Genomic DNA, 15,681 nt, shown 5'->3' on the forward strand with positions numbered 1-15,681 from the left:
TGAGCATCCACTTTGCTAGGTTTAATCCCTAGCATCTCCAGATGGGGCTAACTCTGTCTGAAATTGTTAAGTTGTGGCTGAACATATCAGACAACACAGCAATTCTTCAAGCAGCTCTTTTTTATTCAGAGGCCAGAACAGAACTGAACTGAAGGGTTCAGTCAGCCTGCTTATATAGAGCTCCAATACAACGTAACTGTAACAATTTTCTAAAACTATCCAATCACTGAATGTCACTTTCGATCCCTTATTTGCATAACTATCTACAGTATCCCCCTGCTGGCCCAGGGTGAGAACTATAGTACATAACAGAAATCTTGTAGAGTTACTGCCAGTTAGTATGGAGCTTGATGTACCAATGCTCTCACTCAGAACAAGGTTGCTTCCCATGTTTCTATAGAGATGGATGAGGGTATTTAAATGGAAAGACTCAAAATGACTTACCCTGGATTACTGGTACAATAAGGTATGAGGCATAGCCTTGGCAGAAAAGCTGAGTGACTCTGCCTAGCAAGAAGACAGATTTATTTTTATTTTGCTGCAGTCTGCTGAATACGATTGCCAGGTCAGGAACATCCCATACCCTGAGATTTCAGAACCCAACCCTGAGACCTAGATGCAGTCACTGATGATGTCACAGGGGATGGCCCCCAGTGATGTCGTTAAGCATGACACATTGAGCAATGGCCACAGTTGCTGAGAGCACATTGTTCAGATTTTTAAAACCCAATTAAATTAAAACAGAAACCTTACCTACTGGGGGTGTTCCTTAGCTGAAGTGAGAGGACCGTTCCTTCTCATCTGCTTAGGAAGCCTGGTAAAGAATCTCACCTGGAGATTCGAGCCTCTCTCCTGCCCCTGGGTTGGGGGAAAGCAAACCTGGAGACTTCTGGTTTCTTTGTAATATGTGGTTTTATGGGCCCACATATGTGCAGTCTGAGCATTAGAAGGGAGAACTTACAGCATTAATGCTCCAACAGATATGGCTCCCTCAGGGTTTTTATTATTTTATTTTGGGGGGTGGTAGCAAAGCCGTGGCACTGGATTGAGCATGGACAGCAAAACCAGGTCTCTCTCTTTCTAACCTCAGTCCAAGGAAAGACTAGCTAGTCTTCTTCTTTCACACTTATCCCTAGCCAGAAAAGAAGTGGGAAACTGATTAACTGCTCTGCCAGAGCTGTCAAAGTTACTGCTGCAGCTTCTTCCATTAGGCCGCTCTTGACCAAACCTCAGCCTTACAACCAAGAATCACAGGGCTATTTTTTCACAACAGTGCTCTAAGGTGGGCACACCTGTATATTTTCTGCCAAGTGGTAAGGAACATTCTATCACTCCTGCTTCTCCATATTTCTGATCACGTGGCATTTGCTAGGACAATATGGACAATCAGCTCACCAGATGCTTTTATGAACTGTTGTAAGATAGCCCTTCCTAAATTATTATATCTGGCCCACCAAGAGAGGAGCCAAGTCCTGCGAGTTTAGCAGCAAAGTCAGTCTGGATCCACAGTAAAACCATTTGAAGGAGTCTTTGATCAAGCCAGGAAAGAAGTTTGTTGAAGGGGCAGCAGGAACTCTTCAGGATGACTCAAAGTGGGCTCAAGCGAAAATCCCATAAAGATGAGGCTGTGTGCTCCAGACCCAAACAGACACATGAGATTTCACATCAACCTGTTCCCATGGACCCAAAATGGCAGAACAACTGTTGCTCTGGATGTGAGTCATTGTATACTAAGGAAGGTAAAATTCAATCCCCCAGAGAAGGCCACTAACCTTTGGCAGACACTCTGAAATTCAAGTTGGTCCCTTTCTATAACAACTCACACTAAAACAAATTTAGGATAAAATGGATAAAAGGCGCAGAGGCTGTGTAATTACTTTGAGCATTTCAATGCCTGCGGCTTCCTGATTAGGACTAAGGGAGAGGAGAGGGGTGGGGTGGGGACAAAGATCCATGCCAATGTATCTGCAATCATTGCCCTTAATTTAATATTAAACAACAGGCTTGTTAAGTAAAAGTCATTTTCATTATTCCTTGGTTGCTGGAGTCTTCGTTTAGGAGGAAAGACCAGGAAAGAGCACTTAAGTTGTAAAGCTGAAGAAAGCCGCTGTTTATGGTGAGTTTTCAATCTCCTTCCTTCAAAGCCCCATGCAATCAAACAACAATAGGGCCATTATGTCTAAAGCTGTCAGGATGTTCTTCTCAACCTCCCCGCCCCCACCCCTGCCCCGCAAATATAATTTGTCAACTGTTAGTTACTTCATACTGAAAATGCCAAAGCAGAAAAGGGAAAAAAAGCCCTTCAAGTATAGAAAGCTAGCACTTTTCAGATGCTAGAACTGGGCATAATGAATGCATGAGGATGGGGGGGGGGCAAGGATGGGGGGAACTGGACTTAATAGTGGGCCTTACCCCTGACCTGACTTATTTGTGACCCATTGGACAGACCCCAAACACCAGGCTAGGGGACCTTTGGCCCTCCATATGTTGTTGGACTGTAATTCCCATTAACTCTAGACAACATGACCAGTTTCTGGGGTTTAATATTATCAATGCTTTTTTCTGCGGGGATGCAGGTGTATGCATACCCCTAAACATTTTGTGAATCTAACGGAAGGAGAAACTATTTTTTTTAAAAAAAGTTTCTTCTCTAGCATGGTGAATCATCAGTTCCGTTGCTATGTTGATTTTCTTGAGTCAAAATGAGAGTACCCTAAACATTTTTTTTTAGGAAAAAAAGCACTGATTATTATTATTTATTAAATTTGTATACCGCCCTTCATCTGTAGATCTCAGGATGGTTCACAACATAATAATACAATATAAAAAACCCACAAGTACATCATTAAAATAAGAACAAAAACAAACCAATAAAGCAGCTGAACCACCGCTCCATTTATATATCACAAAGATTCTAAATTTAAGTTTTGTCGTATAGTAGTTTTCAATACAGCATTATTTTGAATGATGTAAAGCAGCCACTCAGATACTGAAGTACCCCAGGCAAGGTCCAGCCAAATACATTTTGTTGCCTGAAGCGAGGAGCAAGATGGCGCCTGCAGCTTTCAGTGTACAGAAACTGCTTGACCTGGCAACTGAATCTTACTACAATTCAGGGAGGGAATGAGAACATGTCCTTCACTGTATCTGAGGGCCACAGGCTAGTTGTAGAAGTTCAGGACCGGTCACAGCGCATGCAGAGCTCTGTCCTTCAACTTATCTGGAGGGCCACAGGTTCCTCGTATAGTATGCCCATTGGTTCTTCCATACAAGCAGAGACTACCACTCCTTTGTCCACTGAAAAGGGCTTATAGCTTTTGCAGATCCCTACATATTACTAGCCGTCAAGCCAGCTGGTCCTATGTTGCTCTGAGGTTCAAAGTCAAAGGTGATGCTAAAGGCGCATTTAACATGCAGATTTTTATTTTTAATGCAGTTAGTGGTGGTTGGGGAAGCTGATCATTATTAGGATGGCAGCGAGAAAAACTGTCTCCGGACAAACGCCGGCTCCCCGGCCAGTAAAGCGAGATGAGCGGAGCAACCCCAGAGTCATCTGCAACTGGACTTACCGTAACTGTCAGGGGTCCTTTACCTTTACCTTTTTAGGGGGAGAGGGAAAATTTCACCTCCCACACCGACCCACCCTCTGCTGCCGTCACTCACCAGGCCTTGAGGGAAATTTGCAGGGGAGCAAAAGGTTATACAGCGGTACCTCTGGTTACGAACTTAATTCATTCTGGAAGTCCGTTCTTAACCTGAAACCATTCTTAACCTGAGGTACCACTTTAGCTAATGGGGCTTCCCACGGCCGGCGCACGATTTCTGGAGCAAAATTCTTAACCTGAGGTAACTAACGATGTTTTAAAAATATTTAAAATCCAGTTTGGAGCTTTAAAAATCCACATCTTTTGCCCACTTTGGGCCCAAGAATGTCCTTAACAACATGAGAGTCCTGCGTTGCTGGGGGTTGGACTAGTTCCTAGCTGTCAACTTTTCCCTTTTCTTGCAAGGAATCCTATTCAGAATAAGGGAATGTCCCTTTTAAAAAGGGTAAGGTTGACAGCTATGGACTAGGTGACCCTTGGAGTCTCTTCCAACTCGACTATTCTATCTGTTAAGAAGATGGAGTACAAGATCCATTGCCCCTCCTGTGGTTTCCATCATCATCAAACCTTTTATTGGCATCACATACAAACATCCAAAGCAAATTGTGGTTTCCAGCAACTAGCAGTCCTTGATTATGACTCATTAATTCTAAGTGAATGGCAACCATTGTAGTCTTTCGCCAACCTATTAACATAACAATGGGCATTTTGCTGACAATGCTTACAAGAAACAACTGTACTCAACAAACACATCCCTCCCTAGCAAGGAGGAGACGTGCAAAAGTGTCCCTTTCACAGACTCTGATGAGTTTGCAGCTGTATAAGCCAGTTCTAACCACCCAGTAAGTATTCTTAAAGTTAGCATTTAATCTGCTTTAAGGCTATGAAAGGTAATTAATGAGATAGACAGGGAGGCATGGCTTAAATCTTTGCCTGACTAAACCCACTAAGCTGAAGAGGACACAAGTCTTGCCTGAGTATCCCTGCATTCGGAAATGTGACTTCTCTGTAGATTCTGTAGCAGCAAAGCCCCATTTTTCTCCACAGATTAATCTGGTGCGCTCGAACCAAACTGTTTAATGTTGTAAGAGACAGATTATTTGTACAGACCTGAGTGAGAGAGAGGAAAATAAGAATATAAATGATCATAATAATGAATGTGATACTTAACGGATAAGCTGTTTCAGGACACCAAATCCCTTGCTGATCTAATCGTACAGGTTGTTCTCTTTTTTTGTTTTAAAAAAGGGGGTTTGAGCTTTTTAAAGTTCTCCTCCAAGGAGTTGAAGGAATTGGAAACATCAGATGGATCATCTTTAACTTTCCACGCACTGGACTCAGGTAAAGTAGCATTTCAAACAGGAGGCAAGTCCTGCTAGATCAGAGTAAGAATCTACCTACTGCAGCACCCTGTTTTCTCAGGGGGGCCAGCTAGATGCCTCCAGGAAGCCACCAGGCAGGGCTTGAAGCAAACATGATTTCCATGCCATTGTCTATCCAACAACCACAACCCGCCACCATAACCTAAAAATAAGGATAAGCTCTGCTGTCGAATGCCTTCCAAGAGGTAACAATAGTTAATATGATTCACTCTCAGAAGATGCAGTGGTGGCCATCAACTTCAGATGGCTTTGAAACCAGATTAGACAAATTCAGATTAGACAAACACTATCAATGGCAATCTCCCTCCGTATACCTGTTGGTGTGAGTCACAAGAGTGCTGTTGCACTAGGTTCTCCCAGAGGGGTTGGCCCATGTGAGAATCCTGGATCCTGTTCAGGGCTCTCCTTATGTTTTTAATATATTAGTAGTTGTGGCCGGCACAGTGGAGAACATTTGATCCTCCACCTACAATCTTTCCAGGGGTTTACTCCAACAGCAGATGGTTTGTGTAAACCACAAAGCCTAGGGCTTGCTGATCAGAAGGTCAGAGGTTCGAATCCCCATGGCGGGGTGAGTTCCCATTGCTCGGTCCCTGTTCCTGCCAACCTAGCAGTTCAAAAGCACGTCAAAGTGCAAGTAGATAAATAGGTACCACTCCAGCAGGAAGGTAAACAGTGTTTCCGTGTGCTGCTCTGGTTTGCCAGAAGCAGCTTAGTCATGCTGGCCACATGACCCAGAAGCTGTATGCCGGCTCCCTCGGCAAATAAAGTGAGATGAGGGCCAAAACCCCAGAGTTGTCTGCGACTGGACCTAATGGTCAGGGGTCCCTTTACCTTTAAGCACATATAGCCTTCAATATGTAAACTAACTGCTTTGGGAAGCATTGAGCCTGAGGTCATGTGAACATTTTATCTGCAGTGTTTGATCTGAGATGGTTCATTCACACTGCACATTCTCTCTTGATGATGATGATGATGATGATATTGATCATCATCATCATGTTGTTGTTGTTCCTTCACCATAAGGTCCGAGGGCAGGTCACAACCATTTACATTTTAAAAGTGTAAAACAAATTACAACCCCACAAATAGGGTGTGTCCTAAAAGATCTCAAATACAGCCATCAAGTGAAGAACATGGAGGTGTGATCACTTTGTTGGAGAATGGTGTGGTTTTATTACATACGTTAATAAACAAGAGAACAACACCTCTCTCCCATTCTGTTATATAAGACTGTGAAAATTGCCTAAGTGGGGAGACCCTCTTAAACACCTTTTAAATGCCCTCTCGGCTACTCTTTCTCTACAATCCAGGTCAAAAATTCTGTATTCAAAAATATCCACAACTAGAATTGATACTCTGGGGCTGGCAGGAGGCTGGAGGATACATGGGAAAGAGGTGGCCACTGCTGCGATACCACGCACATCAGCTGTTAAGTGGGGAGGCTGAGGAGCCTAAACCAAGCCCCACTAAGTCCTTTTTGAGCTCCACGGAGGGTCTCCTCACAAGCCACATGGACTCTCCAGCTCTTTCTCTGCATTTCCGGGTATGAATTAAATTATTTTCATGTACGCGGTCATGTGCAAGTTGATTGTGCATGATTGGGGTGTGTAACTGCCCTGGAAACATATCACAATGAAAGCTCAATATTAACTACCACATAAGCTTTGTGCAAGGCGACTCAGGGTGAATGCCAAATAAAAATAAAAGTGTTTTTTTTTTTAAAGAAAGAAAGAAAGAAAAATACTTGTTCTCTCATTATTCAGTTTAGTAGCTTTGCTGCCTTCCCATCATTAGCTCAACCCCAGCTAATCACCCTCTTTGTAAGGCCTTCATCTGGGGGAACAGTCCATTAATGATCAATGCAAAAGAAGGTGTCGGGAGTCAGCTATCCCCCCCCCCTTCATCATTTTATTACTTCCTCTTTTATGTTGCTTTAAGTGCAAAACTCCTCCATAAAGCCAGGAAGAATGCCCCTAATAACTGTACCAGCAAACATTTAACATTAAGTTGACAGGAACAATCCATTTTTAATAACAGCCTGCCTTGGTAACCTTGTATTCTGACCCAAGGTGAAAGGTGAAGATTATATCTCCTTCACCTTCTTCTGAATGCAGCTGCTCCGCACACAGGGATTTAATTGATGGGAGAGACCCAAGCTTTGTAACCCAAGCCCAGCCCCTGCCTGCAGCTCTGAAAACGTGCAATTCAAGGCTCAGTTTCAACTGATAGCTGGTCCCACTCAGCGGATGGCCTGGACAGGAGAATAAACTCTTTGTCGTTATCTGTCCTCCATCAGGGTATACCTCCCCCCTTCCCTAATGCCTCTCGCATTCAGGGCAGCCTATAATAATGGCCTCACCACAAGAAACATGATGAAGTGAAACGTAACTGAATTGGGAGGGGGGGCACACAGAGGAGATTAATTCACGGATAAACAAAGCCAGAGGAGCTGAGCAAAGATCCATCTTGTTTTAGCTGAATGGAATATTTGTTGTCATAGCATGTGTATGTGCAAAGGTAGATAGGTAGGTAGGTAAAGGTAAAGGGACCCCTGACCATTAGGTCCAGTCGTGACCGACTCTGGGGTTGCAGCGCTCATCTTGCTTTATTGGCCGAGGGAGCCAGCGTACAGCTTCCGGGTCATGTGGCCAGCATGACTAAGCCGTTTCTGGCGAACCAGAGCAGTGCACGGAAACACTGTTTACCTTCCCACTGGAGTGGTACCTATTTATCTACTTGCACTTTGACATGCTTTCGAACGGCTAGGTTGGCAAGAGCAGGTAGGTAGGTAGGTAGGCACAATTCCTAAACAAAGTAAGCCTCAACTAGAGCCAGGGCCTTCTCGGCTGCGGCTCCAATCTGGTGGAACGCTCTGTCACAAGAGACTAGGGCCCTGCGGGACCTGACATCCTTCCGCAGGGCCTGCAAGACAGAGTTGTTCCACCAGGCCTTTGGTCAGGGCGCAGTCTGACTCCCTCCTCTGGCAACCTGCTTAGAATCTTGCTTAATTAGTTGCCATTAATTTGATTTTAATTGATTTTTATAATGTAATATTTTTAGAATGTGTGAATATCTGATTGTTTGATTGTTGATTGTTGTTAGCCGCCCTGAGCCCGGCTTCGGCTGGGGAGGGCGGGATATAAATAAAATTTATTATTATTATTTATTATTAAGTTTTCCTCAGCGCTCCCCCCCCCCCAACACAGACACCTAGTTTCAGGACTCAAGCAATTCACCAGTTGCTCTTCTTCAGTTTTTACTCAGTTAGGATGTGGGATATTGGAGTTGTACAGTAAAGGTAAAGGGACCCCTGACCATTAGGTCCAGTCATGACTGACTCTGGGGCTGCGGCGCTCATCTCGCTTTATTGGCCAAGGGAGCCGGTGTACAGCTTCCGGGTCATGTGGTCAGCATGACAAAGCCGCTTCTAGTGAACCAGAGCAGCGCACGGAAACGCCGTTTACCTTCCCGCTGGAGCGGTACCTATTTATCTACTTGCACTTTGACATGCTTTCAAACTGCTAGGTTGGCAGGAGCAGGAACTGAGCAACAGGAGCTCACTCCGTCGAGGGGATTCAAACCACCGACCTTCTGATCGGCAAGTCCTAGGCTCTGCAGTTTAACCCACAGTGCCACCCGCATCCCGGAGTTGTGCAGTACCGGACAACATATTCCAGGTATCCTGCTTTGCTCCAAGTGTGGCCTTGTGACTAAAGGTGGGGATGCTGATGGTCGGAAGTTGGGTTTGGTTTGCCATTTTTTAGTCCAGAGCAGAGGCTAATGTTCTTTCCAACTGGTCTGGCCCCTTTAGCCTTGCAGAATGATTTCCAGTCGGCCTGGAAACAATATTGGACTGGAAAGCTGCCGTATTATGGATTTTCCATGTGTTACTTTATCCCTGTGGGATATGAATCCACCAGAGCAAAACTCAAGCAATGTATTGCAAAATGATCTCAGCTTAACCTCAGACAGCATGCTAATTGACAGAGCACTTCAGCCCTGTAAACCAGTGAACTATCTGTTCAAAAACATCACAGATGGCGTGTTCAAATGTTCCTCCATCAGCAGTTCTGGAGGGGAGGTTCTAAAAAAAAAATCCCTACTGTAAATGTAAATGTCACTGAGAATCTGAAGGCACAGAACTGATAATCAATGTTCTTATGTATTGTTCCTTTCCTCATGGTATATGGAAGATTTTTACTGAACCCACCTTACAGAAATTTCCAGGACAAGTCAGATGCATTTTATTAATCTTTTTACTTCTTTCAGACCAGAAAGCATCCACCTTTTCCAGGATGGCTAAATATTGTGCTGTTGCAGGCAAAACTTGCCCAGTACTTATTTTTATCAAATTGTGCTTTCTGTGCCTGGTGGTCTATAGTATGATGCAGATACTATAAAGTCCATTGTTATAGTTCTCTCATTTGGTTTTGTTTGCTATTATTTTATATATTTGTCAGTTTTTTTTCTGAATACTAGCCATCGACCATGATAAAGAAATTGATTGACTGACATACAGGTATTACAATAGTTAAAGTATTACAACTATTTAATGAATAATGATTAACAAACAGAGACAGGCTCAACAGGTAAAAGCAGAAATCACCACCCGAAAATGTTATTTGCCCAACAGGACAAAAGGCTACTGGAATAAAACAGTCTTCACCAAACAGCAAATGATAGCAAGGGAAGGGTCTGGCCAAATTTCCTGAGGCAAACCATTCCATTACCTGGGTGATAATGTGAACACATTTTGTTCACACACACCCCTTAAAATAAAGGTTTTTAAAAATATGATTCCCCCCCCCAAAAAAATATGCATTGTATCCTTTTCTTAAAATGAAAAAACCTTATCACAGAATTTTGAGAAGAGCGTAATTTGATTGTAAAGTGTTTTCTGACTGGCATAGAGAAGTATGTGTGTTACAAACAAAGTTGGTTTGCTTTAAAACAAAGGCCAAACAAAATTCTTCACCATTCCTAAGTGTCATCCCCACATGCACACATCCGAGGGCTGGACAGCTATTTGTGGCATCTACAAATAGCTCAAGAAGAGTTATGGGGCTAAGACATTGCTGCAGGCAAAGCTGACTCCACAGAGAAAAGTGTTGGAGACAAAGAATAAAGGTGACCCAAAAAATACTTTGCCCTTGCCATTTTTCTCATTGTCCCCATTTTGTTGTGGTTCCACACTTGTAATGGGAACTTCACCCTCACAACTTCAGTTTAAAAAACTGAAAGGTAAAGTTACCTTTTGATCCAGAAATTTGATATGTGCTCAGTGGATATCAAACTGTTCATTTATCTTTTTTTTTAAAGGCCCCAGAAAATAAAACACAATGAAGATTGACTGCTTTATGAAGAAACCATGAAACGTTGGCATGAAACCACATCTCTATAAGAGGATTAACAGAATTCCTTTCTTTTAATCACTGACTAGATGCACTTACTACTTGTTCTCCTTGGCAGGCACTATTATTTTATCAGTATAAAAACCTCCTCAGGAAATCTGATGAAACCAACCCAGAAATGTATAAGCAATTCTCAAGATGCCAGAGCTTTCCTTCCACACGCCTGCCACAAAATGATGGAGCTGGTAAACTCTGTCTGCAGGGATATGTTGAATTACACAGCATAATTTCATGGAACTGGAACAAAAATACTCCGTGGCCAAGCTTAGACACTTACCTGTGCCTTGGACCCTGTCTTGATGGTCTTGAGAATGTGTCCAACACATCCTTTCCTACACCCAGCACAATGTAACATCTGACCCAACATGCAAGGCTCTTTTTTCTTGAGAAAGGATCGAGTCAATCAAAGCTGAGGTTTAGAACCTTTTTGTAACCTAAGGGCCACATTTCCTTCTGGGCAACCTCCTGAGGGCCATACGCAGTGGGGTTAGAGGCAACCAAGGACAGAGCTATGAATGTAAGTTTTATCATGGTACTGTAGGCTAGTTTCTACAAACACATACCCATAGATGCTGGCTTCTAGGGGCTAATACACTTTGAGCCCCGAATGGTTTTTTTAGGTGGCTGAGGTGTCAGGAGCTCGTTCTACACTCGATTAGGACCCTGGTAGAGACACATGCCCGACTGACATGTTTCCTCCCTCCTGGACGATCGTTCGAGAGCTTCAAAAGCTTACTTCAGCCTGAACATCACAGAGACCAATGCCAACAGACATCAGCACACTTAGGGATCCACAGAGTCTTCGCAGCTTGCGTGACAGACCTCAGCAACTCAGCATTTTGGCTAATCTACTTTATTTACACATAAACACACACTGAGCACTGCAACATGGCTCCCTCTCTCTCTAGCATCAGACAGCAAAGAGAAAGAACAAAGGACAATCGTCCCACTTCACGGAACACAGTAACACAAACACCCTGTCTCCATCACTTCCCACTCTGTGGAGGCAAAACAATCCGATGACTGCAATCATGGAGCAGGAATTCCCGCATTTTTCAGAGGGCAAACGTGGAGCCGGGTTCAGTGCAGCTCAGTGGTTGGCAGCTCCTTCTGCTGCTGCTGCCACCACCACTGGCTGTGGGTGGCTTCCCCCATCTTTTGCTTGTGTGGCAGACAGAGTGGGAGGATGGGGGTCACTGGCTGCTGGGGCTCTGCTGCCACCACAATCAGCTCCGCCCCTGGCTCCATGTGACAGTGCATGTGTGACGTCAGGATGTCATGTTGGGCCCCTGCAATGTTTTTGAGAAGTTGGCATACACTCCTCCCTATCCTCCAACCAAGGAAGCAAGAGGCATGATCAGAGTCCAAAGACATGGACCAGTTAGATGAAAACACTCCAGGTATGACAAAAGGGCCAGTTAGGGGTATGGCCTGGGGAGAGAGAGGGATGGCCTGGGGAGAGTCCAGGGGGCCAGATAGAAAGGCATGGAAGGCTGCATGTAGTCCAGGACCTGAGGCTCTCCACCTCAGCTGCACTTGCCCATTTTCACTTCCATTTAGCTTCCCCATACACACATCAAATGAACAGGTACAGGTGGGACTGCTGATAGGCTTCACAGCAACCTACATTCATTCATTGGAAGAGAGACCCCACCACCACCATGTAGAACTCTGCATTTGGAGTGAGCTCTCGTCCTTCTCTAGTGTACAGGCAGTGACCCTCTTCAGGCTTTCAAAATGATTACAGTGGTACCTCGGGTTACATACGCTTCAGGTTACATATGCTTCAGGTTACAGACTCACTAACCCAGAAATAGTGCTTCAGGTTAAGAACTTTGCTTCAGGATGAAAACAGAAATCGTGCTCCGGCGGTGTGGCAGCAGCAGGAGGCCCCATTAGCTAAGGTAGTGCTTCAGGTTAAGAACAGTTTCAGGTTAAGTACAGACCTCCGGAACGAATTAAGTACTTAACCCGAGGTACCACTGTATTCATAATGAGCATAGCATGCTCCTTTGCCCTCTCCATGCCTTCCTTTGAATGTCTGAAAAGGTTTAAGATGTGTGGTGGAATCAAGCCATCTACCACTCCTCTGCCATGCAAGGTGGATCCCCAAACCAGGTGAGTTTATGAACCAGGACTACTGCTCAGTCGTTATGAGGTTCCTTCACGGTTCTGACACCCTCCAGATTCAGTCATTCAGCCAAAGCTCTATATGATCTCTCTGTGTGTGTTTTAGCATGTACTAAAAAAAAAAAAAAAAGGACCTCTGTAACCTATCAAAGTAACCCAGTCAAACTCAAAGAGCTGCTTTTACATCATCACCACTACCGTCAGCGCTTTTTTCTGGGGGGACGCAGGGGTACACATACCCCTAAACATTTTGTGAATCTAAGTTTGGCCTCATTAAGATGCAGTATTTCAATATGAGTAGGAAAATGAGAGTAGCCCAAAATTTTTTTTTTTACAAAAAAAGCACTGACTACAGTTCTAGCCTACCTTTCCTCTAATGAATAATAAAAAATTGTCCAGTAGCACCTTAGAGACCAAATATGTTTGTTCTGGGTATAAGCTTTCGTGTGCATGCACACTTCTTCAGATACACTGAAACAGAAGTCACCAGACCCTTATATATAGTGGGAGGGTGGGGTTGGTTTCCCCCCTCTAATGAGATCAAAGAGGCATAAATGGTTCATGCCATATCATCTTATCCTCACCACAATCCTACAATATAGTTTCAGAGGAGAAATGGGCAGTGAGCTTCATGGTTGAGTGGGGATTTGAACCCGGGTCTCCCAGGTCCTAGTCCCACACTCCTAACAATTGCACCAAGCCGACTCTGGGTAGTCATGATGAAAATTGAAACAGGATTGTCAGACTTTTTTCTCTGGCTCTACACATCATTGCCTTTGGCTCCGCCTACCACTAGCATGCAGCCTCAAGAGAATACACAACTTGCACCCCTAAGCTACAGTTATATTGGTAGGGTTAACAGAAAAAGGTGAGAAAAATCCTTATAGCAGGAATGTCCGGTTTCTGCCAGAATGTTTTCATTCAGGGGGAAATGAGAGTGGGGAGGGCTGGGGGCTACAGCTAAAAGAAAGGCATTACCTTGAAAAAATCATGTAACAAAAACACATTTAAATCTCTTAGTATAGCACTTTGCCTCGCTGAAGCTATTGTTTTCACCCAACTGTAGATGGAGGAGATAGGTTTATCCACAGGTCTATTCAGGAATCAACAGAAAGCACTCAGGGTCTTCCTGACACAGGTGTTTAACACCGACAGGTGCATTTACCTGTTAAACTGTGAACCTCTCGAATTACAATGAGTTACATGGTGTCAGGTCACATCTTTACAAAGGTGAAGAAGGCGAGTAAACAGAAGAGATGTACTGAGCATTCACAAAAGATTTGGGCCTTTAACATGAGAAGCTTCAAGAGGTTTTGCTATTGTCTATCAGAGGGGGATGAAGTACTGCAGAATTTTCAGGTGTCCCCATTTGGAATAACAATCCTCTATTAAGGATATGGGTGGTAATCCTTATCAATGTAGAAACTGGAGAGCACTGCTTATGGGCATCCCATAGGCATTTGTTTGGCCACTGTGAGAGAAGGAAGCTGGACTAGGTGGGCCTAAAGCCTGACCTAGCAAGGCTCTTCTTATGTTCTTGCTCTGGTAGGCCTACATATGCATGATATTGGACTGCCACTAGTGATGAGCAAATCCAGTTTCTCTGAGTTTCTCATTTTTCCAATCATAAGTTCAGTTCTTCACATTTCCACATCTGTTTGAGCAGGGCTTTTTTTTAAAAAAAAAAAGTTCTTGTGGAAAAGTGTCAGCTTTATGGTGCAAATTTCACCTAATATACATGTTGGTATACAATTTTGCCTAACAGACAAAGGCTACTTTAATGATAAAGTACCATGAGAAGGGGACGTGGGTGGCGCTGTGAGTTAAACCACAGAACCTAGGACTTGCCGATCAGAAGGTCGGCGGTTCGAATCCCCGCGACGGGGTGAGCTCCCGTTGCTCTGTCCCAGCTCCTGCCAACCTAGCAGTTCGAAAGCATGTCAAAGTGCAAGTAGATAAATAGGTACCGCTCCGGCGGGAAAGTAAATGGTGTTTCCGTGCGCTGCTCTGGTTTGCCAGAAGCGGCTTAGTCATGCTGGCCACATGACCCGGAAGCTGTATGCCGGCTCCCTCGGCCATTAAAGCGAGATGAGCGCCGCAACCCCAGAGTCGGTCACGACTGGACCTAATGGTCAGGGGTCCCTTTACCTTTACCTTTAGCAAGAGAAGGGAGAAACTTCAGTTGCCCTTCAGCAGTTAGAGCCTGGACAAGAGACTGAGCAACACAGGGTACCTGGTCACAGTCTTCGCCAATATGGTGAGACGTATTGCATCTCTATATAAATTTTAGTAATTCCTTCTAAATGTGCATCTATACATATAAATTGCCATATGCAAATTTTATGTAAAAAAAGAGGATTGCTTCTTCTCTTGGTACGAAATCTCACAGTGTTGCTTTCCCAATCACTTCACGATCAGAAATGTTGCAGCTGTTGAATGTCTCACTGTTCCTCTGTCCTTGAAAGGCTACATCTTAAATGTGCTCACAACACAGTCACATATACAGTGGTACCTCGGGTTACATATGCTTCAGGTTACAGACGCTTCAGGTTACAGACTCCGCTAACCCAGAAATAGTACCTCGGGTTAAGAACTTTGCTTTCAGGATGAGAACAGAAATGCTCCAGTGGTGCGGCAGCAACAGGAGGCCCCATTAGCTAAAGTGGTGCTTCAGGTTAAGAACAGTTTCAGGTTAAGAACACACCTCCGGAACGAATTAAGCACTTAACCCAAGGTACCACTGTATGCCATGTATCTGTTGTTCTAACTCTGGTTTATAGCCACCATTTTAGCAGGGCTCCCGTGCCTTTAATATCTTTCTGAGAGGGATAAATTAAGCTGCTGATATCCCTCAGTGCATCTCAAGCAGAATTTGAAATTCTAGGAGCGTGGAAGTGCTCCTATAGTTAAGAGTGAGTAGCAAAAAGATTCTGTCCTTTTAAACAAAATTCTGTCTTTTAATTTGTTTAAAACTATATCTTTGGTAAAAGAAAATTTAAAGATGTGGATTGTTTTGATTTTTGACAGGGTCGAACAAGAAATCTTAATACTTAACACATCTGCCTGTTGCCTTACGACTACTGTCAGAACCAAACACATTGTGTGTGTTCCCTCAAATACTGTCAAAATTCTGAAATCAATGTCAAAAAC

The 15,681-nt window shown here is 44.0% G+C and overlaps 1 long non-coding RNA gene across 1 annotated transcript in view; it reads right to left on the bottom strand.

Moving 5' to 3' along the window:
* The window catches only part of LOC309338159, a 599,378-nt gene that overhangs the window by 302,845 nt on the left and 280,852 nt on the right, over window positions 1–15,681 (bottom strand). The gene's annotated exons all lie outside the window — the stretch shown is intronic.

This window comes from Podarcis erhardii (genome assembly GCF_964252035.2).
Source record: "Podarcis erhardii genome assembly, chromosome: 3".
In the NCBI taxonomy this organism is placed as follows: Eukaryota; Metazoa; Chordata; class Lepidosauria; order Squamata; family Lacertidae; genus Podarcis; species Podarcis erhardii.